The 25627-nt window shown below is 36.8% G+C and overlaps 1 long non-coding RNA gene across 1 annotated transcript in view; it reads right to left on the bottom strand.

Moving 5' to 3' along the window:
• The window catches only part of LOC145717180 (uncharacterized), a 49115-nt gene extending 42192 nt beyond the window's left edge, over positions 1-6923 (bottom strand). Inside the window, exon 1 of the long non-coding RNA XR_014140252.1 lies at positions 6717-6923. This is a non-coding gene — a long non-coding RNA (uncharacterized LOC145717180). The remainder of the gene's footprint in view (positions 1-6716) is intronic.
• Positions 6924-25627: the final 18704 nt, after the last annotated feature.

Below are 25627 nucleotides of genomic sequence, written 5' to 3'. Positions count from 1 at the left end.
TAGCCTGGTGATGGGTATTAAAGAGGGCACGTACTGAATGGAGCACTGAGTGTTATACGAAAACAATGAATCATGGAACACTACATCAAAAACTAATGATGTAATGTATGGTGATTAATATAACATAATAAAAAATAAATAAAATCTTGATAAATATTTTAAATAATTGATAGATCTTTAGCTAGAATGATCAAAGAAAAAAAGAAAAGGATACCCAAAATTACTAACATGAAGAATTCAACAGATGATATCATTATACATACCAAAGAGATAATAAAGGAATATTTTGAATAACTTCATGGCAATAAATTTGGCAACTTCAAAAAAATGGACAAATTCTTTCAAGATTTATTACCAAAACTGACTGAAAAATATAGAAACAGTTCTATATTTATTAAAGAAATGGAATTTGTTATTAAAAATCTTTCCAAAAATAAACTCTGGATCCAGATAACTTCACTAGTAAATTTATGCTCAAAACAAGACTTTTCAAGAAAAGAAAACTGCAGACCAGTAACCCTCACAAACATCAACACAATGTTTGATGAAATTTTAGCAAGTCAAATTTAATAATTTTAAAATGGCTAATACATCATGTTAGGGTTTATCCTTGTAATAACAAATTTGGTTTACCATTTAAAAAATGATCAGTGTAATTCACTGTACCAACAGAATAAAAGAGAAAACCATATGATCATCAAAACAGATGCAGAGGGAGGTGGGCAGGGGAATGGCCTAAATGGGTGGTGTGTATTAAGGAGGACACTTGTGATGAGCATTTGGTGTAGCATGTAAGTGATGAATAACTAAATTGTACACGTGAAACTATTATTACACTACAAGTTAACTAACTAAAATTTAAGTAAAAACTTGGAAAAAAAATAAAACAGATGCAGAAAAGGGCACCTGGCTGGCTTAGTCAGAAGAGCATGCAACTCTTGATCTTAGGGTCATGAGTTTGAACCCCATGTTGGGTGTAGAAATTACTAAAACAAACAAACAAAATGAAAACAGATGCAGAAAAAAAACCCAAAACAAACATTTGACAAAACTCCACACCCATTCATTATTAAAACCACCAAAATTGAGAATTGATAAGAACTTCCTTAATTTTATAAAAGGCATCTAAGAAAACTCTATACCTATCATCATAGTTATTGATGAAAAATTGAAATGTTTCTACCAAATATTGAGAACTATCACTATTCAACATTGTACTAAAAGTTCCAGCTAGTTAAAGGAGGAAAAGAATAATAAGATACAAAAATTAGAAAATTATAAACCCTTATTTTTTTTTTATTTTTTATTTTTTGGATGCTTTTTTTTTTTATTCTTATGTTAATCCCCATACATTACATCATTAGTTTTAGATGAAGTGTTCCATGATTCATTGTTTGTGCATAACACCCAGTGCTCCATGCAGAATGTGCCCTCCTCAATACCCACCACCAGGCTAACCCATCCTCCCACCCCCCTCCCCTCTAGAACCCTTGGAGGCGTAGACGAACCATGAGAGACGATGGACTCTGATAAACCCTTATTTTTTGGTATATCCATAAACCTAGAAGTTCATAAGGAATCCACAAAATTGCTCTTAGAGCTAATAAGAGTAATAATTAGCAAAGATACAGAATGTTAGGATAATAAAAAAATTAATTATATTTCTATAAAAATGAAAAAACAAAATGAAAATTGAAATTAAATAGGGTTTACAATACCATCAAAGATACAAAGTACTTAGGGGTAAATTTAATAAAATATGGATAAAATATTTTGTACTCTAGAAAATATAAAACATTTTTAAGAAAATAAAGACCTTAAAAATGGAGAAATTACACCATAGTTTAGGTCAGAAGACTCAATATTGTTCAAATTGATACAGATTCAACACAATATAAATCAAAATTCTAGTGGGTTTTTTAAAAAAAAGAAATTGACAAACTAGTTCTAAAATCCATATGGAAAATCAGAGGGCATAGCATTGTCAAAAGAATATTATAGGGGCGCCTGGGTGGCTCAGTCGTTAAGCGTCTGCCTTCGGCTCAGGTCATGATCCCAGGGTCCTGGGATCGAGCCCTGCATCGGGCTCCTTGCGCTGCGGGAAGCCTGCTTCTCCCTCTCACACTCCCCCTGCTTGTGTTCCCTCTCTCTCTGTCAAGTAAATGAATAAAATCTTAAAAAAAAAAAAAAAAGAATATTATAAAAGAAAAGAAATGTTAGAGAACTTACACTATCTGACTTCAAGGCTTACTTATTATAAAACTATAACACCAAGACAAAGTATATTGATGTAAAAAATAGTAAGTTCAATGGGACAAAATAGAGATTCTAGAAATAGACCTATGCATATATGGCCAATTGAATTTGAACAAAGATGCCAAAGTAATTTAATGGTGCCAGAAGATTGGATATCCATATGGAAAACAAAAACAAAAGCATTAACCTCACCTTTAACTAAGCCACATGTAAAAATTATCCCCAAATAACAATACATTTAAATATAAAAGCTAATATAAACATTTCTAGAAGAAAATTTTGGGGACCTTAGAGAAGGCAAAGCTTTCTTAAATAGAATGCAAAAACTGGGGCACCTGGGTGGCTCAGTTGGTTGGGTGACTGCCTTCTGCTTGTCGAGCCCCGCCATCGGGCTTCCTGCTGGTTGGGTGGAGCCTGCTTCTCCCTCTCCCTCTGCTGCTCCCCCTGCTTGTGCTCTCCTGCTCTCTCTCTGTCAAAAAAATGAATAAAATCTTAATAAAAAATAGAACACAAAAAGTATAAACAATAAAATGTTGATAAATTTGATGTCATCAAAATTAAAAACTGCTCTTCAAAAGTCACTATTAAGAAAATGGATAGGCGGGCGCCTGGGTGGCTCAGTTGGTTAAGCGACTGCCTTCGGCTCAGGTCATGATCCTGGAGTCCTGGGATCGAGTCCCACGTCGGGCTCCCTGCTCAGCAGGGAGTCTGCCTCTCTCTCTGACTCTCCCCCCTCTCATGCTCTCTATCTCATTGTCTCTCTCAAATAAATAAATAAAATCTTTAAAAAAAAAAAAGAAAAAAGAAAATGGATAGGCAAGCCTTGAGCTTGCAGAAAATCTTCACCATACATATATCTGAGAAAGACATATTTTACAATGCAATAATATGAAAATAAATCCAATTAAATTAAAAATTACCATTCAATTAAATGATAAAAGACTTGAGCAGACATTTTACCAAAGATATATAAATGGCAATAAGTTCATGGGAAAAAAAAGCGTTGAAGCTAATTAGTTCTCATGTAAATGAAAATTAAAACTACAAGGAGATACTATTACACATCCACTCAAATGGCTAAATGAAGACAATGCCAGGTATCAGTGAGGGTGCAGATATGGAGAACCTGCTCATATGTTGCTGATGGGAATGTAAAATTGTACAACCTATTAGAAAATATTTATACAGTTTCTAATAGTTAAACATACACTTACTATATGACTCAGTACTAAGCATACCTAGTAATTTACCTAAGAGAAACAAAAATATGTGTCCACAAAAAGACCTGCCATAAAAACATTATTCTATAACTGGAAATCAAGGGTCCAACAGATGATTATAGTACATCTGTCCAAATTAATACTATGCAACAATAAGGAATACATTCCTGATACAGGCAACAATGCGGCTAACTCTGAAAAACATTTTGCTAAGCAAATGACACCAGAGACAAAGAGTTCATACTGAATGATTCATTTTGAATAAAATTTTAATTCATAATGGCAGAAATTGTGTTAGTGGTTGCCTAGGTCTGGGAGTAGTGTCATGATTCACTGAGAGGGCACAAGACAATATTTGGGATAATAGAAATGTTCCAAATCTTTATTATGGAGGTGATTACACAGGCATATATACTTTCAGGGATGGTTACACAGATGTATACCCTTAAATGGGTGTCTTTTATTGTATGTAAATTATACTTCAATGAAGCTGATTTTTGAAATAGCTCTTAGTTTAATAAGAAAGGTATATGCATAAATAATACACTAAATGATCATATGTTTATATCATAGCATGCTCCTAAGATCATAAAGGGGTTACTCATTATAAATTTTAGCAGCTATGACATTTGATTCTCTAGTTTTAAAATTATTCTTTTTGAAATTCCCTTCAAAATTTAGGTTAAAAAAAGCACTAGACCCATGAATCCAGGTTTCAGGCTTATCCCTGTCTGTGTGCCCAAGCTCCAAGCCCACTCCAGTGCCAGGTTGACTCCCATGAACCTGGGGTCCAGGCCCACACTTGTGGACCCAGGTTTCAGGCTGGTCCCTGGACAGAGGTTCCAGACCCACACTCGTGGACCTAAGCACCAGCCTGCCCCAGCGTACGCTGATGACAAGCTAGTCCCCCTAGACCCAAGCACCAGGCTTGCCTGCCGGAACAAAGTAGCAGGCCTATTTGTTCATGGGCTCTGGAAGAAGGCCTGCCTCCTTTTCCTTACTGAAGCCAGTCTGTAACAACTAGAAAAGGTGACTATTTCTTCAAATACACAGATATCAATGCAAGGTAACAAAAATAACAAATAATCACAAAACCATAACATTATCCCAAATAATTACTGACTAAAGAAAAGGAGATGTATGAACTGCCTGAAAAATAACTCAATATAATTGTCTTAAGGAAGCTCAAGAGAACACAGACAATTAGATGACATCAGGAACCCATACATGAAAAAAAAAGAGAAGTTCAATAAAGATACAGAAATCATAAAAGTAATGAAACAAATTCTGGAGCTGAAAAATACAATGATTGCAATGAAAAAAAATCAACAGAGGGTTTCAACAGAAGACTCAATCAAGCGGAAGAAAGAATAAGTGAGCTCAGAGACAGATCACTTGAAATTACCAAGTTGATAAGGTAAGCAAATGACAAATCCTTAGCTAACTAAAAAAAAAAAGGTGAGATATATATAAATAAAATTATCAATGAAAGAGAAGACATGCAATTGATACCACAGAAACAAAGGATCATAAGAGAATACTATGTAACATTTTGTGCCAACAAATTAACATTGCTCTAAAGAAGATATGCAAATGGTAAACAGGTATATGTAAAGTGCTCACATCGCTAATCATCAGGCAAATGCAAATCGAAACCACAATGAAATACCACCTGCTAGAATGGCTATTAAAAACAATGACAACAACAACAACAAAAAACTAAAGGTAACAAGTGCTGGTGAAATGTGGTGAAATGAGAACCCTGGTACACTGTTGGTGGGAACATAAATTGGTACAGCCATCATGGAAAATAGTATTGAGGTTCTTTAAGAAATTACAGATAGAACTAACATATGATCCAGCAATCCCACATCTGGGTATTTATCCAGAAGAACTGAAATCATTATCTTGTACAGATACCTGTGCTCCCATGTTCATTGCAGCATTATTCACAAGAGTCAGGATACAGAAACAAAGTGTCCATTGATGGATGAATGGATAAAGAAAATGTGGTATATAGAGAGAGTGGAGTATTATTCAGCCTTAAAAAAGAAGCAAATTCTGCCATTTGTGACAACAAGGATCAACCTGAAAGACATTTCGTCAAGGGAAATAAGCCAGACAAAGAAAGACAAATACTGAATAATTTCATTTATGTATATAATTTTAAATAGTCAAACTCATAGAATCAGACAATATAATGGTGCTTTCCAGGGACCATGGGGAGGGGAAAATGAAGAGGGGATGGTCAGAGCTTTAGTTATATAAGACAAATAAATTCTGAAGGTTTATTATACAGCACAGTGCCTATAGCTACTCTATTGTATACTTGTCTTAGTCTATTCAGGCAGTTGTATCAAAATACCACCAACTGAGTAACACGCAAACAATAGAAATGTGTTTCTCTCAGCTCTGGAGGCTGGGAAGTTCAAAATCAAGTTGTGAGCATGGCTGCATTCTGGGGAGGGCCCTCTTCCTAATTCATAATTGGGGCCTTCTTGCTGTGTCCTCATATGATAGAGGGGGCTAGGGAGTAATGTGGGATCTCTTTCGTAAGAGCAGTAATCCTGTTCATGAGGGCTCAGGCCTTGATCACCTCCCAAAGGCCCACCTCCTAATACCATCATATTAGGCATAAGGATTTCAACATATGGGTTTGAGGGGGGACACAAACATTCAGATCATAACAATACTTAAAATTTTCTAAGAAGATAAATCTTACATTAAGCGTTTTTTTTTTTTTTACTATACTACACAAAGTGATATTTATAATGTAGAGGCTGGAGGAAACCAGGAGTGATGGATATATCTATCTATGGCCTTGATAGAGATGATGGTTTGGTTTGTGTTTATATTTCTAAACTTATCGAGTTGTATACATTGAATACGTGGAGGCTGCTTAGGATTCTCTTTCTCCCTCTCCCTCTGCCCTCCTTCCCGCCCCCCACCCCCGGCTCAGGCTCTCTCGCTCAAAAAAAAAAAAAAAATTACAACTATGGGACAGTTGTTTTGACAAGATCATAGTGACAGAAAGTACTAGTCTTTAGCCAGCTTGGGATCTGTTTTCCCTCTCACATAAGTCTTTTGACACATGAGGGGAAGATGACAGATGACATCAACAAGAGAGGTAGCACTGAGAACATATCACACAGTCTTCTCTCCTTACATTATGGTGATAGGTACTTGCACTGGGTTCTTTTCAGTGGGGAAACAGAATATAGAACAGAAATCTCCACTTACCCAGCAATCATATGCCAATTGATCTCATTCTCCAAACTGGTTCTTGTGGCCCTGTTTTTCTCGTCTCCAGATGTGGGTGACATCACCTTGTTTTGGTGAGTAATATGCACTATCAGCTCTTATTTCTCCTAGTCATATTTATAAGAATTCAGGGAAATAACAAAAAATACATATTCATCAAGAGAATGTCAGCAATGTTACTTTTGATGACTAGTACAGTCCTTGCATTAGCCTGCAGACCGGAAGTATGGGGGGTGGTTACTCAAGAGCACAGAGATTATGCTAACAGTTTGTGAATTAGGCAGACTTAGGTTTGTGCTCTGGCTTCTGAGCTTACTAGCTATGTGATCTTTTGAAGACTACTCCATATTTCTGGTGAGAGTTCTAATATCTACCCTATAGCATTTTCTGAGGATTCAAATAAATACAAAATGTGAAGTACTTACTGTAGTTCCCAGGATACTATTCAATATATAGTAGCTTTGATTAACCTTATAATCTTATTAGGAATGAGGACTTCTGACCTCTAATGCCTGTGAACAGCTACAGCGATAGACAATTCATAACCTTTGTGCCTAAGTTTTCTCCTCTCTAAATTGGGGAATAATGTCTTTCCTATTTGATGGGATCATTAAAAAGGTCAAATGTAAAAGAACTGCAACTATTGCAGTGGGTGACCCATAATATGCCCAATTATTTTGTGTTTGTGTTAGGAAGAAGATTAGGAGTCAGAAAAAAGTGAAAATTTTAAATAACTTTGGTGGTTTTTTTTTCTTTAATTGGATGAGAGAAGATTTTGGAGAAGAGAATTTGTAATTGCATAACTGGATGGAAAAGTTGGTTATGACTAAGAAGGTGAGAAACAGGATTCTAATAAAATCAGAATTAAAAATCATGGATTATCATTAAAGTGTAAACATTATTGAACTCCAGGAAATTATTGCTTAAGACTGCTAGGAAGTGAAACTCAGCTTGGTTCCTTTTTTGGCCTACTTAAACACACACACACACACACACACACACACACACTCTCTCTCTCTCTCTCTCAATTCCATGTGATTAAGCAGCTTTGTTTCTGTCATTTTCAACATGCCACTGCTTCCCAGAACTTGGGGAGGCTCTGCGGGATAGGGCTCCCTGGTCCTCAAGTGTTCCTCCTTGCATAACTCTGGTTTTTGAAGAGGTGCGCCAGAGGTGAAGTGCACACTCTGTCATTTCCAGGATTTACGGAGAACCAAAATGCTTGAGTCAGAAGTTGCCAAGTACACATTTCATTTTGATTTAAAAGACAGTTAATGCCTAAAATTGAAAAGAACGCAAGTGATTATTAATGAAATAGGCCACAGGAACCCACAGCTGAGAAGCAGCCCACTTGTCCATGCAGCCGATGATGCTGATTTGCAATTAGGTGGCTAAAGCAGGCTCCTAATAAATGAGAATCGATTTTCTGAATTGATGGTGTTCTGTGACTGAGCGTTGGATCTTCTTTGATGGTGAAGAGGCAAATGGGGCGTTTTGATATGTTGCTGGAAAGATCATTTTCTCTAGCTGTACTATAAAGTTCTGTTCATACCCTTGACTTCAATGCCACAATAACTTGGCAAGAAGCTACAACGGCTCACAAATGGATGCTTATAGAGGCATTTAAATTGTCCAGGCTTCGTTGCAGCTTGTAGAAAAAGAGGGGTGCATGGTTACTGTAAATGTGGACCTTTCCATTGAATGGTGATATATAAGACTGATGACTAATAAACACACCCTACATGGGAAACATTTGAGTGATGACATCTTTTTTCTTTCACCCTTTTAACTAGCCACAATGGCTGGGATTTTACTTAAGAAATATATGGGAAACAGACTAAGCTCCAAGGCAGATCACCCTGGCAGCTGTAGAAAGAGAAGGCTATACTTTCCCATGCATGTTATCTGCATTTTTCTATCATTTTAACATCCACAGGGAGGTCAGCTTGGTCCTGTGCATGATGCGCACTGAATGCCCAAGTCTCGCAGACAACTGCAGCTTCCTGCCGTAAGGGAAAAAAGAGATGGACTCTTGGGCTGTGGCCCTGAGGCCCCCGCCACCTATCCAGACCGTCTGGGTTTTTGGACAAATGTACTCATGAAGGTTCCCAATAATCCTGGCAACAATTCATAGTTAGGCCACCTTTCTTCCTGTGTCCCCAACAAGGAAGATCCTGGCATTTCCTTGATCCTCATAAGAGATTCATGATGATCAAATGACAAGATGATTATGATCTTGCAAAACATAAAGCAAAATGCAAAATGTCATATTATTGGTTAACAGCACTTTGAAACAAAGTAAGGAGTTCTTTGTACCCTCTCCATGTGATTGATTATGTCCAGCTACCTCATTTTTGCCAGCAGCTATGTATTTCTGGTTGCAACATTAGCTTGGTTTGCCATTTGACTCTATCATATCACTGAGCATGTGCCTACTCTTGTCTACTCTGTTTTCTCCTATGTTGCTGAGACTTTCCAAGATTTTTCTGAAGTAGTACATGTAGAATTGTCTCATTCCTTTTTATTGAGATACAGTTTACATGTAATAGTGTATTAGTTTTAGGTGCACAATGTAACAACGTGATATATGATATGTGTTGCAGAGCGATTACCCAAACAAGCGTAGTTAATATCCATCACCTCACATAGCTACAAATTTATATTTTCTTGTGATGAGTACTTTTAAGATCTACTCTCTTAGCAACTTTCAAATATACAGTACAATATTGTTAACTAAAGCCACCATGCTGTACAGTCATCCCCAGGAGTACTAATCTTATAGCTGGAAGTTTGCACATTTGACTACGCTTCCCATTTTCCCCACCCACCACCCCCTGCCTCTGGCAACCACCAATCTATTCTGTTTCTGTTTTTTTTTTTTTTTAAGAATACACATATAAGTGAGGTCATACAATATTTATCTTTCTCTGTATGCCTTATTTCACTTACTATAATGTCCTCAAAGTCTATCCATGTTGTAAAAAAAAATGTGATTTCCATTTTTTGTTTTTAGAGAGAAAGAGCACATGTGCTAGCAGGGGGTTAGGGGGAGAGGGAGAGGGAGAGGGAGAGAGAGAATGTTAAGCAGTCTTCATGCCCACATGGGGCTCAATCTCACGACCCTGAGATCATGACCTGAGCTGAAATCAAGAAGAGTCAGATGCTTAACTGACTGAGCCACAAGGTGCCCCAGGATTTCCTTTTTATGGTTCAATAACATCCCATCAGATATATCATGTGATATATGTGTGTGTATTTATGTATACATATATATATGTGTGTGTATATATCTATATACCAAGTCCCTATATATACATATATATATGTAAAATATATTTTTAATTAATTCATCCATCAATGGACACTTAGGTTGTTTTCATGTCTCTGCTATTACAAATAATGCTGCGATGACATGAAAGTGCAGATATCTCTTCAAGATAGTGATTTCATTTCCATCAGATGTATTCCCAGAAATGGAATTGCTAAATCATGTGGTAGTGTTATTTTTAATAATCTGAGGTACCTCGGGCGCCTGGGTGGCTCAGATGGTTAAGCGTCTGCCTTTGGCTCAGGTCATGATCTCAGGGTCCTGGGATCGAGTCCCGCATCGGGCTCCCTGCTCCTTGGGAGCCTGCTTCTCCCTCTGCCTCTCTCTCTCTCTCTCATGAATAAATAAATAAAATCTTTAAAAAAAAATAATCTGAGGTACCTCTATGCTGTTTTCCAGAGTGGCTGCACCAATTTACAGTCTGATCACAAGGGTTCCCTTTTCTCCACAGCCTTGTCAACCCTTTTTATCTCTTCTCATTTTGACAACAGCCATTCTAACAGGTGTGAGGTGATATCGCATTGTGGTTTTGATCTGAGTTTTCCTGATGATTAGTGATATTGAGCGCCTTTTCACTTACCTTTTGGCTATTTGTGTGTCTTCTTTGGAAAAATGTTATTTAGTTCCTCTGCCCATTTTTTAATTGGGCTTTCTTTTTGGTTTTCTACAAGGTTGTAAGAGTTCCTTTTCTATTTTGGGTATTAACCCCTTACCGATATATGATTTGCAGATGTTTTCTCCCATTCTGTAGGTTGCCTTTTCATTTTGTTGATGGTTTTCTTTACTGTGCAAGAGTTGTCTAGTTTGATGTAGTTTGACTTCTTTATTTTTTGCTTTTGCTTTTGGGGTCAAACCTAAAAAATCATTGCCAAGACCTATGTCAAAAAAAGCTCCCCCTTATGTTTTCTTCTAGGAATTCCATGGTTTCTGGTCTTACATTCAAGTCTATAATCCGTTTTGAGTTGACTTTTGTCCGTGGGCTAAGATAGGAGTCCAGTTTCATTCTTTTGCATATGGCTTTCCAGTTTCCTTAGCACCATTTATTAAAGAGACTGTCCATTCTCTATTGTATATTCTTAGCTTCTTTGTCATAAATTAATTGTTCATATATGTGTAGGCTTGTTTCTGGGCTCTCTATTCTATTCTATTGATTTATGTGTTTGTTTTTTAAGCCAATACCATCCTGTTTTGATTACTATAGCTTTGAAAGATGTTTAAAATCAGGAAGTGTGGCACCTCCAGCTTGTTCCTTTTTTCCTCAAGATTGCTTTGGGTATTCGAAGGCCTTTTATAGTTTCACACAATTTTAGGATTGTTTGTTCTATTTCTGTGAAAAATGTTACTGGAATTTTGATAGGGATTGCACTGAATCTGTAGATTGCTTTGGGTAGTATGGACATTTTAACAATATTAATTGTTGCAATCCATGAGCATGGAATATCTTTCCAATTTTTTGGTGTGTCTTTTTCAATTTTTTTCATCAACGTTTTATAGTCTTCAGTATATAGATCTTCTCACCTCCTTAGTGAAATTTATTCTTGGGTATTTTATTCTTTTTGATGTAATTGTAAATAGATTTGTTTTCTTAATTTTGTTTCTGATAATTCACTGTTAATGTATAGCATCAAAACTAATTTTTGTGTATTGATTAGGTATTCTGTAACCTTAATTAGTTTATTTATTAGTTCTAACAGTTTTTTGGAGGAGGGTAGAGGAGATTTTTCTTTAGAAAATTAAATAACTTGCTTAATCCTATTTCCTTCCATTCTTGAAACTAAGTTAGATGAATTTAAGCCCATAGGCAAATTATTCCAATTTTCTAGATTCTTTCTGCATCTTGCTTTTCTGCTACTGGAATCTGTCTCATTAGAATAAAGAAGAGCATATACCTACATAAAGATCTGGTCTTTCTAGGATCAATTATTACTAGAGAAGGGAAGGAAATATTTCTTTGCTCAGATATATGGTCCTCTTATATCAACATGAATATAAAATATGCCCAGATATCTAGAGTATCTCATATTCTATGGGCCTTCTTATTTTACTTTCATAATATACTATTCAAGGTAGCTTCCAGGGTCCAGTCTTCTGAGAACTGAATGGAAGATGTTGAGGTCAGCAAGATTTAACATGACTAACAGGTCATTTTAAGGAGTAAGTGCTAATCCCATGGTCAGCTCGAAGAATGATGCTGTCCCTTCTGTCCTTCCTTTTATCACACTTGTTGCTAAGGCAAACATGCATTTAGAATCAAGATTGCTTATCTAGGATGATGTAGAAAAAGAAATTATAAAGTTATAAAGTTAAAAGCTCTTGCTCCCTACTCTCTACTCCCCATCCTCATCCTGCCCAACTACCTAAACATTAAAATACTATCTAGACATACTTCATCGTGAGCCTTAAGAAGGTATGTTGCTATTGGCAACCAACTTCCTAAACATCACTGCACACTTATTAGGAAAAAAATCAGGGTTGATGAAAACACAAAGGTAAGATTTGTTCTAGATGATTTATTCTTCTGTAATTTCTTCCAAGAGCCCTGGACCCTCAACACACACACACACACACACACACACACACACACACACACACACACACACACACCCCTTTTTCCCTTAAATAAATAATGAGCTTTGGAAGTCCTTTAACCTTTTTTTTTTTTTCTTATAGACATCATTCTAAAGGAAAATAGTGACCAGTGTATTCTGTAAGTTTATATAAGTTCCGAGAAAGGAGTCACTCTGGTGCAGTTTCAACCCTCACTACAGCAAGTTTCTTTATGGTGAGTATGACAAAGGGCAGGCTGGGCTGCAACACTGCCAGCCGTCTCTGTGTTCAAGAACCTTCTCTCACTCTTCTTGATTTGACATGAAATATTAAACACCAGTTACCAGCAAAAAGTTATTGAACACAGATGTCCACTATCACTTTCAAATTGCTAAAGTCAATTTGGGTTTATATATTTTCTTTGCTTTAGCATTCGCATGCAACGCAAATGTTCTGTGACAGTAATGATTTCACAATATACCCTTTCAATTAGGAAAGCACATCGTATATGTGTTTTCAGTTTTAAAATGCCTATTTTTTCATTCAAAAGCTCTGTGTCCCTCACTAAAAATGGGAGCTGGGATCGAAACATAAATAAAAAGAAAGAGCTCCACCTACTGATTCATTTTTAAAACTTTTTTCTGCTCTCATGTTGAATTGAAATGCTCTTGGCACAACAGGGATTTTGTAAGCATGTAGCTCAAACTGTTTGGTTTGAGTTGCCCCCATGGAAAGGAATAGACGAGAAAGGAGCTCTGTCTCTGTAACTGAAAGAGCCTCCTACCCCCACATTTTCTGTGCCCCTCAGAAGCCCTAATTAATAAGTCTGCTTCAGGGTTAGTGCTCCCCAGGGATATGGGTTAACTGTGGCATTCCCTTTTGCTGGATTTAACAGAATCCCAACGGGTCACACATTTTGCTCCACTACAATAATTGTATTCATGTCACTGACCGCCTTTTCCTTCTGAAGGACTTGGTGGGCCCTCTTTGACAGGATTTACAGGGCCATGTCTCCCTCGGGTGAAACTGGAATTGTTTAGCACCTACCATAATACTCCACTGGCCCAACCACTAGACTCAAGTGATTTCAGAGAGGAAGTGAAGAAAAACATCCACTGGGAACCTGGCGGTAATTTAAGGAGGCCAAGAGTAATTACTTGAGGAGAAACTGCTGTGCCAGTCTCCTGGGGGCGAGGGTTGAGAGAGGCAGCTGGACCGGGGGCTCTCTGTGATGTCTGTCAGCTCTCACCCTGTTACCTCTGTGGCTGAGAAGCTTCCAGAATCATTTTTAATTCCTGCCTTGGAGCCTCTTTTGAGAAGGGCGTGTTCCCATGAGTCTCCCATTGTGTGCCAACCCAAGCAGCTTCCTGGGGACACAGACAGATGTGACTTATTGGGGGGGGGGATATCCTGGCTGCCTTGAAGGCTCATAATATTCTGGATTTTAGGTACCCACCGCTTCCAGCTTGGACCCTGCTTCCTGTACTATAGACTTTCTCTTAAGATGAATAAACACCAGACTGTATTCATCTCATACATTTGAGCAGTGGCTATAGAAAATATTACCAATGGGTAACAAGATGATATCTGGAAACACACAATGGAGTAATTTAGATTAAAGTCTCCTACCTTTGAATCTGTCTGCTCAGTCATGCATTCCTATAGACATGATTAACTAACCATAAGACCCAGGAATTCAAAGTCTGAATAGAAAATGTCTATTCTTCCCCCAAATGAATCACACATCACCTATCACTGCAGAGTTGCCAAACTCTATGGTTTTCTTGTCAAACATAAATTCAATAGCTGACCAGAGCCAGGGACAGAAATTTCTTATAAATCAAATAACTACATACATTAGAGGGAGATGCAGGGGACCCACTGCCACATTTCAGTCAATCAAAAATATATGTAATGAGTGTCTGCTGTGTTCAAGGTACTGTGTTTGGTGTTGTGAGGGTATTTAATGAAATATGACCTGGCCCTAAACCTCAAGCAAGGAAACACCTACCTCACATTGCGGCTCTGAGGCTTATATGCAATTACCCAGCACAGTGCCCGGCACAGAGTTGGTAATAGGTAAATGGTCACTGATATCATGACTAGTAATGTAATATAATATTTAGGTAATATTTAATAGATAAATGGAGGAGATGTCACATGATGGAGTGGTGACCAAATGGTTGACTCAGACAGAAACTGTGCTGAGATCAAAAGAAAGGGGAATTCCTGGAGTCTAAAGTGGGTGCGATAGTTTCATGCAGATGACTTGAGCCCTAATTACAATCTACCATTTTTGGAAGCTCATTAATGTCCAGGCAGTGGACTAATCAATTGACCATTTCATCTCTTTTTTACTTTTACAGTGAAATGATGTAGATATAATCACCCTCATTTTACAATGAGGAAATGGGGTTCTGGGAGGCTAAGTAACATATTTCGTGTCACAAAGGCCTGACACTAATGCTGACGGTTTTTCTGCTTACTCAGATGGTTGCCGTCGTAGAATTACAGACTGTTCGTGCTGGAAGGAAATGCAGAAACCATGCTGCCCTAGTTGCTTACCTGACAGGTAAAGAAGCAGAGGTCCAGAGAAGAAAAGCGATTCGCACAAATTCACACACCTAGGTAGGGATATTGCTGGAATTAGAAACTGGGGCTCTGATTACAACTTGGTGCCATTTCCACTATTTTTTCCAAGTATTTTTCAAAATTTATCCTAAGTCAATAGCACTTTATATATACAAATATAAAAAGATTATGCTCAGAGAAATCTTTGGTCTCCAAGTCAACTTTACAACAGCTCTCTTCTCCGCTGAGTAGGCACTTAATGATTTCCTGTTATTGAGAAATCATGCTCCACCTCACATTCCACCCAACTCCATTCCTCACACGTACACACACAGACACACACACTCACGCACTTAAACTCACACTCAAAATGCACACACTGTTTTTATTCAGAAGGTATAATTCAGGCGAAGTTTATATGTACACCTGAGGCTTCTATTGTTATTATTTTATTTATTTATTTATTTATTTATTTATTTATTTATTTATTTTATTTTTAGAGAGAGTATGAGAGGAGGGAGGGGTAGGGGGAGAGGGAGAGAGAGAATCCCAATCAGGCTCCACGTTGAGAGTGACATGGGCTCGATCTCATGACCCTGAGATCATGACCTGAGCTGAAACCAAGAGTTGGACCCTTAACCAACTGAGCCACCCAAGGGCCCCTTGAGGCTTCTAATTAAACCCAGCCTTAACTGAACCAATCTGTCCTCAAACTCATCTTTCAGCAGGATTTGGACCTAATCTGTTTCCTGGAATTGTATCATGTAGGAAAAATATGGCAAATATCTACTAATTATTGATGCTGTGGTCAGAACATTTCTGTCCCTGCCCAAATTTATACGGGAAAATCCTAATGTCCACAGTGATGGTATTAGAAGGTGGGGCCTTTGGGAGGTAATTAGGTCATGAAGATGGAGGCCTCCTGAATGGAATTAGTGTCATACAAAAGAAGCCTCCCAGAGCTCCAATGCTCCTTCCAGCACATGAGGACACAGAATGAAGACACCAGCTATGAACCAGAAAGAGGGTCCTCACTGGAAGGCGACCATACTGATGTCTTGATCTTGGTCTTCCCGGCTTCCATAAAGAACTGTGGGCAATAAGTTACTGTTGTTATAAGTTACTCAGTCTGTGGTATTTTGTTTTAGCAGGCTGGATGGAGTAAGACAATGGATATTAATAATTGATTACAGTATACTTTCTTTTTTGGTTCATGAATGGTTCCAAGATCGATCACAGTGCCTATCAATCAGAATGTTAAGTGAAATGAAAACTTTTGCTATCCCTGATCACAGGTTCTTCTTGGTCTGATATAATCATGCTGCTTTGTGTCCCTCTTCTATTTCCTGTTACAGTGCTTTACCAATTTCTAGAGTTGACTCAGGCATAAAATCAAAAGAAACATATGACACTGCAGTAGACAGATTCTTTTTTTTTTTTTAAGATTTTTTATTTATTTATTTGACAGAGAGAGACATAGCGAGAGAGGGAACACAAGCAGGGGGAGGGGGAGAGGGAGAAGCAGGCTTCCCCCGCGGTGCAGGGAGCCCGATGCGGGACTCGATCCCAGGACCCTGGGATCACGACCTGAGCCGAAGGCAGACGCTTAACGACTGAGCCACCCAGGCGCCCCGACAGATTCTTTTAACAAGGTAAATACAGCAAAAACTAATAATTGATTTTTCAGTTCACTAATTAAATTCTTTTTTTATTCTTTGAGAGTATAATTGTTCATCATAAAGCAAATACTTGGGTAACTCTCATCATGACGACGAAATAAAATATTGTCAGTGCCTGGGAAGCCCCTTTGTGCACCTTTTTCAATCACTCCCTCCCCCTCAAAATTACCAATACTTTGAATGTTCTGATAATAATTTCCTTCCTTTTCTTGATACCATCAAATATGCATTGTTAAGCACTCTAGTTTGTCCTATTTTTAAACTTCATTTAAATTGAGTCATATATAGTGTATATATATATAAATTATGTATTCCTTTATATATAATATTCACATACATATTATGCAATATGTACATGTATATATTAAATATAAAGGAATACATAATTTAAAATATATTATTAATTAACAATATGTATTATTAATATAACATATTATTATGTTCATATAATATATTATATTACTAATATAATATATTTATCATTCCTAGCCTCTTTTACTCAACATCACATCCATTCATTCATGGATATGCCACAGGTTATTTAGCCATACTGTTGAAGGACATTTTTTCCAGTTTTGACTATGGTAAATAATGCTGTTATGAATATTTTTGTACATGTCTTCTGGTATGTATGTTCTGCATTATCTTGAGTATATATTGAAGAGTAAAATTACAGGGCCATAAATATGGTCAGCTTTAGTAAATACATTTTTCCAAAGTAGTTGTAGTACCATCCAATACCAATAAGTGAGAATTCCCATTGCCCCCTAATATTTATTATTATTATCAGCATTTTAAAATCTAACCATTCTTTAGGAGATTTTAATTTGTATTTTCCCAACTACTAATGAGGTTGGATGTCTTTTCATATATCCCATATGTGATGGGTGTTTGCTATCATTGTGTACGGATGTGTAGTGCCTTTTCAGTTTTCTTTCCTTTTTTTCTATTAGGTTGTTTGCCTCTTCCTTATTTTTATGTGGGAGTTCTTTATATAATCTGGAAAAAGGGTCTTTACTAGTAACATGTGTTGAAAGCATTTTTTCCTCTTGATTTTTTTAACTGTCTTAATGGTATATTTTGATGAACAGAAAAGTTCAATTTTAATATATAACCCCATTTATCTATCTTTTACTTATGTTAGTACTTTTCTTCTTATTTAAGAAATTTTCACCTATAGGGGCACCTGGGTGGCTCAGTCAGTTGGGTGTCTGATTCTCAATTTCAGCTCAGGATTGTGGGGTTGAGCCCTGCGTCAGGAGTGTGGAGCCCTTAAGATTCTCCCGCTTCCTCTCCTTCTGTGCCCCTCCTCTGCATGCACTCTCTTTCTCTTTCTAAAAAAAGAAAAAAAGAAAAGAAAAGAAATTTTTACCTACAATGAGATTATAAATATATTCTCCTATATTATCTTCTACATGCTTTATTATTTTACTGTTCACATTTAAATCTATAGTACATATGAAATTCATCGATGTTTATATATGATGTGAAGGAAGACCAAGTTTCTTTTGTTTTTTTTCTATACATAGCCAATTTTCCCAATATCATTTGCTGAAAAGACCATATTCCCCATTATTCTATTTCCCACATGATGTAAATCACGTGTCCATATATGCAGTAGTCTGTTGATGAGATCCTGATCCTATTCATTTGATCTACTTATATCTTTATAAACCAATACCATGCTCTCTTAATTACTGTAGCTTTATAAGTTTGACATACAGTAGAGCAATACCAACAATTAATGGTTGTTTATAGAGCAGATGACGGCAGAAAATACACAGAAGGTACATCAGAGGAAGAATGAAAATTAGGAGATGGTGGAACATCCAGGGCTTAGTCCTTGGACCACTTCTCTTTTCTGCCTGTGCTTACTGACTAAGTCATCTCATCTAGTCTCTTGGTTTCAAATACCTATTAGCTAATGGCTCAAAACTCTCTGTCTCCAGCTTGGGCCTTCCCCCCAAATCCTGGATCTAACTTTCCAACATCCTACTTGACATCTCCAGTTGAAAATGTACTAGGCATCTCAAACTTAAAATACCCAACACTGACCGGCCTCCTGATATCTGCTTCTCCCCATTAAAGTTGTGGCTCCTTCTGTAGTCATTCCCATCTCAGTTAAACAGTAATTCAATTCCTTCATACATCTTGATAGAATTTTGTTTTGTTTTGTTTTGTTTTCCCTCTCTTTTTCACTCTTCACATCCATTGCACCAGCAAATTCTCTTCGTTCTGCATGAAATTTTATCCAAAATTAACAACTTCTTCCCACTCCACTCTTTACATCCTAGACACCATCTTCCCTTTCCTGAATTATTGCATTAGTCCCTCACTAGCCTCCTTGCTTCTGCCCCTAGTTCTCCATAATTTATCCTCTATCCAGAAAGTATAGTTATTTTATTATTCCTCTTTACAAAAGCAGTTCAATAGATTTCCACATCACTCAATGTAAAAACCAAAATACTATATTGACCGACCACCCAAGTGATCTGGTTCCCTGATATCTCTCTGATTTCATCTCCTAACATTTTTCCCTTCATTGTCTCTGTTTCAGTTACCTTGGTCTCAAACATGCCAGTCATGCCCTCTCCTGAGCACTTTCACATTAGCTGTTTCCTCTGCCTGGAACGTTATTGGTTGTCTCCCTGCCAATATCCACATACCTGAATTTCTCCTTTCTTTTAGTTCTTCACTATATAGTTACCTTCTCAGTGAGATCATCCCTGGACATCTTATCTAAAATTTCACAGTCTGACATCATTTCATGTTGCCTTTCTATGCTTTTTTTTTCTTAGCACTTATTACTATTTAACATGGTCTCTAAAATAATGCATTTTACTTATTTATATTGTTTAATTTGTGCCTCTGAAGTGATGTGATTCAAAGCCCAACTGGAGGAATTAGCCTGAAAATGGAGTAATAGCAGTATAGCCCTTATAACAGATCAGGGATATAGGATAAATGCCCACATTAGTGGGTTTATTACTCTGATACATTGAGGGATCCATAATCTACTTCATAGACAGTGAAGCTCCTGACTACCTACATATTATCTCCAAAAGACTTGGCTGGGCAGATTTCTTGGAACTATGTATTGAAAACTTCATTATGATAGATAAATTTTGTGCTTTATAATAATGTTTGAACACTCTGAGAATTGAACATGGTTGGAAATGGGGCAGATGGGGAAATGGAGTGGGGACAAGAAAAGAGAAATATGCATATCCAAATTCAATGTGCTTATATTCATTTGAGTTTAAAAATTCTTGTCAATTTAAGAGGTAGCTGGATGTTATATCTGTAGCTTTAGCTGTGATTTTGTCCTGAAATTTGGTGGTCCTATGAAAGGGCCAGTAGATAGTTGGTTAACTCTTAGATCACTTGCAATAAGAAGCAGTTACAGGCTTACAAGAAAATAGAAATACTATCCAAATACCACCACTCTCATATGGTCACCCAATAAGTGAGGTGATTTCCTTTTTTTTTTTTTAAGTGAGGTGATTTCCTAGATGAATGGACATTTAGATTTCAAAGACTGTGTTTGTTATGAATTAAATTGCATCCCTCCAAAAAAATCTTCAATAATAAAGTACCTATGACCATGACTTTATTTGATAATGGAGTCTTCGCAGATGAGCAAATTAAGTTGAGGTTATTAGGGCAGACCCTAATTCAGTATGACCAGTCCCCTCATAAAATGGAAATCTGGCCAGAAGCAGACACACACACACACACACACACACACACACACACACACAGGGAGAACACCAGGTAAAAATAATGGCAGAGATCAAGGTGATGCATCTACAAGCCAAGGAATGTCAAAGATTTCCAGCAAACCATCAGAGTCTAGGCAAGATCCATGGAACAGATTTTCCTCATAGCCCTCAGAAAGAACCAACCTTGCTGATATGTTGATCTCAGACTTCTGTCTACCAGAACCGTGAGACAATTTTGTTGTTTAAGCCACACAGTTTGTGATACTTTGTTATGGCAGCCCTAGGAAACTAGTACGGTCCCTATTCTTTTAAAAACAACTAGAGTAAATAGGATTCAACTTATGACCACAAGAATTTTAATCTAGTAAGATTTCCAAGGCTGAAAGAGTCATTGTTTTAATAGATTTTCCAATTTAGAACAATTTTAGACTTAAAGAAAAATTACAAATATACTACAGAGAATTCCCACACACACTTTCCTTTAACATCTTACACACTTGTTACAAATAATGAACCGATAGTGATACATTATTATTAATTAAAGTACATACTTTAGTCAGATTTCCTTAGTTTTTGCCTAGTCTTATCCCATCCAGGATACTCTGTTACATTTAGTTGTCATGTGTCCTTATGCTTCTTTTGCTTGTGACAATTTCTGACTTTCCTTGTTTTTTGATGACTTTGACCATTTTGAGGAATACTGGCCAGTGTTTTGTGGAACATCCCTCTGTTGGGATTTGGCTGATGTTTTTCTCATGATTAGACTGGGATGGCGAGTTTTAGGGAAGATCAAAGATGTAAGGTATCATTTTCATCACATCATACCACCAACATGACATCACTGCTGATGTCAACCTTGATCCCCTTGTTGAAGTAGTATTTGTAAGATTTCTCCACCCCCCTCATATGATATCTTTGGAAAGAATTCACTATGCCACAACCCATACTTAAGTAATAGGGAGTTATGCTCCACCTCCTTTCGGGTGGAGTATCTGCATAAATTATTTAGAACTTTTTTGCAAAGGAGACTTGTCTCTTCTCCCCAGTCGGCATTGTAATTACCTAGAATAGCTATTTCAATACCCTGAGAATAGAGAGACTCTACAAAGAAGATAACTTAAAAATTTTACTACATAATTTCTCTTTAAAACAAAACAAAACAGTATTAGCACGTTATCTATAACAGAGCAAAGATCCTGGTCCAGATAAATAGAAATAATAATATATACTTTTTAAAGGTTTCCTCTGGTCATATGGTCTTAATTTCTCTCTACTAAAGCATGTATTCTCAATTACCAAGAGCATGAAAATTTGTTCCCAATTACAAAGGAAATTTATTATTGGATCACAAGATGTTTTAACCTCTTCCATTGTCACGTGGAGGGTTTTATACCCTTGTTTATAATACTGACCCAATACTGCCCTTTTTTCATATTTATCCTCCTCCTGAGGTAGAATACAGGATAGAAAGGGAGAAAGCCTTGAGTTTCCCCAAAATGATAAGACTTTTTCACTAACCGTAGGGTGTGCCTAAATACAGAAATTCCAGATTTTGCCTTTAAAAGTATGGAGTTCCACTCTTCATCTCCTTTCTCAGATAAAATTAATAAAGTGGTATTATGGAAAAGCTCATGCTTCAAGGACCCCAATAGAGTATACTTAATGCATCAATATTATTCATTTAGCAAATATTTATGGAAGGCTAGCCATGAAGGCACTATCTTTGGTTCTGAGGAAACAACAATAAGAAAGTATAGTTTAGGTCTCTGTTTTGATATAGTTTTAAACTTGGGGGAGAAGACCAGCATTGAGTAAGAATTAAAAGTGTGCTAGGTCACATGATGAAATTTAGGCTACGATGAGGGTATAAAATATGATCAGGTAGTGAGTGATGGACAGTTAATTTATTGCAGAAAAACAGAAGGTTTCTTTGAGAAAATTATGTTCGAGCTAATTTCTGCAGTGTGCATAGGAGTCAAGTAAGCATTGGGGGCCAAGTTGGGGATGATTATCATATTAAGTGATATAGTCCTGCTTTGTTTGAGCATTAAGTTTCTCCTTGCTTTACAAGGGACAAAGAAACTTTAGAAAAGATCTCAAATAAGGCTAACACTAGAGTTTAGGATGTTTTTGGAAAGCTAGTCGAAAACTCCTTGCCCTGGACAGTTCTTATAAATAGTTAGGGACAACTCATACTGGTATCTTCTCTTCAAAAAAATCCATGGAAACAGCAACAATACAGTACATCCATAATTGATGTAGTGATTTACAATATCCAGGCTCTCATGCAAATGGCAAAATTGTGTGGTTGTCAGGATGTTTGCTACAAAGGCAGAAAAAATCTGAGACAGCGATTTCCCCAAATGTGATGACAGCCTAGTCATAAAAGAACATTCTACCTTATTGTTATGAATATATTAATCATTCCAGTGGTTTACTGTATCTTTTACCATTTATAAGAAAGCATCTGTTATGACTAGATGAAGGATCAGCTGCCAAGTATATAGCAATTTTAAGGATTGCTTTCTAAAGTACTCCCATTCCACCCTTCACTTCATTCAGGTGCATGTATAAAGATATAGGAGGTCATTTCCAGAATTTTCTGGGTCAGTAGAAGCAAATTCTTGAAGAGGCTCATGAGATAAAGTTTTTGCTTTTCTCAGAATTTGAGTATTTCTTTGAAATCACTCCATCCCATTTTCAAAGAGTACTATCCCCCCCCACCCCAACCCCAGGCCACTTTCTAGGACTATCTTCAAGGTTAATGTTTAAGTGTTAATTAAGCCTAGCCATCTCTTAAAAGATAAGTAAGTAAACAGGCTAGGCTTGATAACAAGGTTTCTAAGACAGGACATAAAGGAATGTTAATGCATCTTTCATAATGGAAGCAATATGTTTATAATCTTAGACTTAAAGTAACTATGGTTACAAAGCCTTGTGCTGTCTCACCTTTACTTGATTCCTTTCACTGGGGATCCACCTCTGTCATCAGGTGAGAGTCTCCTTGGCTAATGGCACTCAGTTTGTCACCATGAGAATACAAAGATTAAATACCGTGTGAATAGAACGGGCAAATTTTTTTTTATCTGCTTCAGAAGTGTCTTTTCAAGAAAGAAGACTTGGTCAACAAAGAAAGAAGTGTTCTCAGTTTAAACCAACTTTCTAAATAAAAAACATTGGCTTTCTATTGTACCTGAAGTGCTTTGTTATCAATGATTACCTAGCAAGTACGACAAGTCTTTAAACCCATAGTCCTGATGTTGACTAAGTGCTTCAAAAAGAATTTCTGAAGATACTTAGGGTGAAAGGGTCAAGAAGAAGATTTTATCAGGATCTAATTTAAAATACTGGATTTAGGATAAATCGCTGCAGACGTCTTCTCAGAGTGTTAAGGACATAGGAAATTGCTCAAAGCATAATATTAGAAACAAAGCAGGACTCAAAACGTATATATAATCTATTTTATAAAACAATATAAAATGTATAAAGATGAAAGGAAGTACATGAAAACATAAATGGTGGTTATTTCAGGGGTAAGATTATGGGTGATTTGCCTCAATAAACATATATTACTTAAAAAATCAGGAGAGAAACAGTAAGCTTTTCATAATAATCTATTTTAAATAACAGCTACAGCTTTGGCAATTATGAAAAGGACTCACTATTAATCGAGGACACTTTCAGAGGAGGTTGGCAAATGATATCAGGAGCCATGGAAGCACCAATGATTTTTCACCTGGGGAAAAAAAGAATAATGAAACATGAAGGCTGGCTCCAACCATTTGAAAGACTGTCAGGTAGAGGAGTATCAAGACTTATTTTCCAAAGACTAGAAGTTTTATGGAGTCAGCACTTGTCTTAATTTAAGAAAGACGTTTCTAGCAATCAGGGAAGAAACCGATATTCAAAAAGAAGTTGGATGGGTATCAGACAGACAGTTTTGACATCAATACTGAGTGAGAACTAAGACTGTGGGATTCTTAAGATCCTTTCAATCCTTGGATTCAATTACTTTAAACATTGCTAACATATTTGCCCAACACTCAAGGGGTCAGAAGTTTTAGTTTTTCTTTTCCTCTTTTCTTCCCTCTACCCCACTCTCACTTTCTTCCCATACTGACAGAAAACACTGGCTTGTCCAAGGAGTCACTGGGACAAATTGCCCTTGGAAACAATGCTAAAGGAACAGTCAATTCCTCGTGGTAATACCTCTGATTTAAGTAGAATAGAAATTCCAGAATACAGTGACATGTCCAATTTACCACAATGTGTCAATTATATACCATGAATAATAAGGTGGGGTTTCCTTGGCTTGGGGTTTACAGGGCCTTAAGAAAATTCACAAAGAATAAGATGGGCTCAGATTTCTACAACTCATCTGATCACACATTTGGACATGACCCTATTATCCATTCTTTTCTCTATTTCATCAATTTCCATACCATCTTACTCAAATATGGTCCAAGAGATTCTGTGGTTGAGCTTCCCAGACATCTCAGTCTCCTAGTTGAGGATGTCCCTTGTGAAATCCCTAATGAGTATGACATCCCTCATCTCTCTTTGGCTTTAAGTAGGTAGCAAATATTTTTGTAATACCATTCTTTTAGGAACCAGTCAAAGAGTATTAGAAACTTTGTTCCAAATACCAATAGCCATTTGTCTGCTAGTAAAAATAGCTGAATATAGATACTTAGAATTTTGGGCAATTCAGATATTTAGAAAACTTATTTTACTCAAAGGCATAAATGCTAGAGGAATGATTTAGCACTTTGGATATGTTTCCTTGATAAATATTAAAAATGTGATTTTTTTTTTACTTTTCTTCTGAAATATAAAGCTATGCCATAGAAGGGAGAACTATAATTCTTTATTCTCTATTTTCTGAGAAAGCCTCTAATTTCAAATATATCATGTTACACTTTCCATGGTCACTTCCCAGTCTCTGATTTTTTATTTGGGAAGTACTGTCCTGTACAAGACAGTATTTGTAAGAGACTGCAGACTTGCTCTCTACAGATGAGAGATTATAACAAGAGTAACTAC

The sequence above is a fragment of the Leptonychotes weddellii genome, chromosome 1, assembly GCF_054177405.1.
Source record: "Leptonychotes weddellii isolate Sample4059 chromosome 1, ASM5417740v2, whole genome shotgun sequence".
NCBI lineage: Eukaryota > Metazoa > Chordata > Mammalia > Carnivora > Phocidae > Leptonychotes > Leptonychotes weddellii.
This window is presented reverse-complemented; position numbering and strand designations above follow the sequence as displayed.